The following is an 830-nucleotide window of genomic DNA, read 5'->3' as shown; positions in this document are numbered from 1 at the left end:
TCTGCATTGTTAATCCTTGTGATCTTTTATTAAAAAAATTCACAAAAATCTAACCTTTCATTGGAGAATAAGAAAATAAATGGGGGGGAAATATCATTATGAAATAAATGTTTTTCTCAAACACATGAGGGTGATTATGAACATGAAATTATCCAGCCATGGCTTCCTGTTTCACAGAAATATAAATTGGAGGGAAAACAAAGCCCAAATTCCCTTAATCCTCCATCACAATGAGAAAAACCAAATAATATATTTCTGATGTGCAGCAAAAGATAATTGAGCTTCACAAATTAGTGAAGTGACTTTAAGAAAAGAGCTAGAGCAGTGAAAATTCCCATTTCCACAATCAGGGCAATAATGAAGAATTTCCAATCAACTTAAAACGTTATGAAACTGCCTGGAAGAGGACGTGTGTCTATATCATCCTTATGCGCAGTGAGGAGGAGAGTTTGAACCACAGCTGGACAATTGCAGAAAATAGTTGAGTCTCGGGGTCAGAAAACCTTTAAAAAAACATTGTCAAACAGCACCTACATCACCACATGTTGTTTGGGAGGGTTTCAAGAAAAATTCTCCTAGCTCATCCAAAAACAAACTCCAGCATATTGGCACATGGCATCATGGATTCTATGAAATACCAACAGATAAAAAAAATTAAGTGACTGACTCTGTTAGAAATCTTATAATGGGCCATGTTTGGATCTTCCAACCGTACAATAATCCAAACACAAACCTCAAAAACAACACAAAAATGGGTCACTAGGCACAAAACCAAGCTTCTGCTATGGCCATTCCAGTTCCCTGACCTGAACCCTATAGAAAATGAGTGT

The sequence above is a fragment of the Sinocyclocheilus anshuiensis genome, unplaced genomic scaffold, assembly GCF_001515605.1.
Source record: "Sinocyclocheilus anshuiensis isolate Anshui unplaced genomic scaffold, SAMN03320099.WGS_v1.1 scaffold637, whole genome shotgun sequence".
Taxonomy (NCBI): Eukaryota; Metazoa; Chordata; class Actinopteri; order Cypriniformes; family Cyprinidae; genus Sinocyclocheilus; species Sinocyclocheilus anshuiensis.
Note: the sequence above shows the minus strand (reverse complement) of the source record.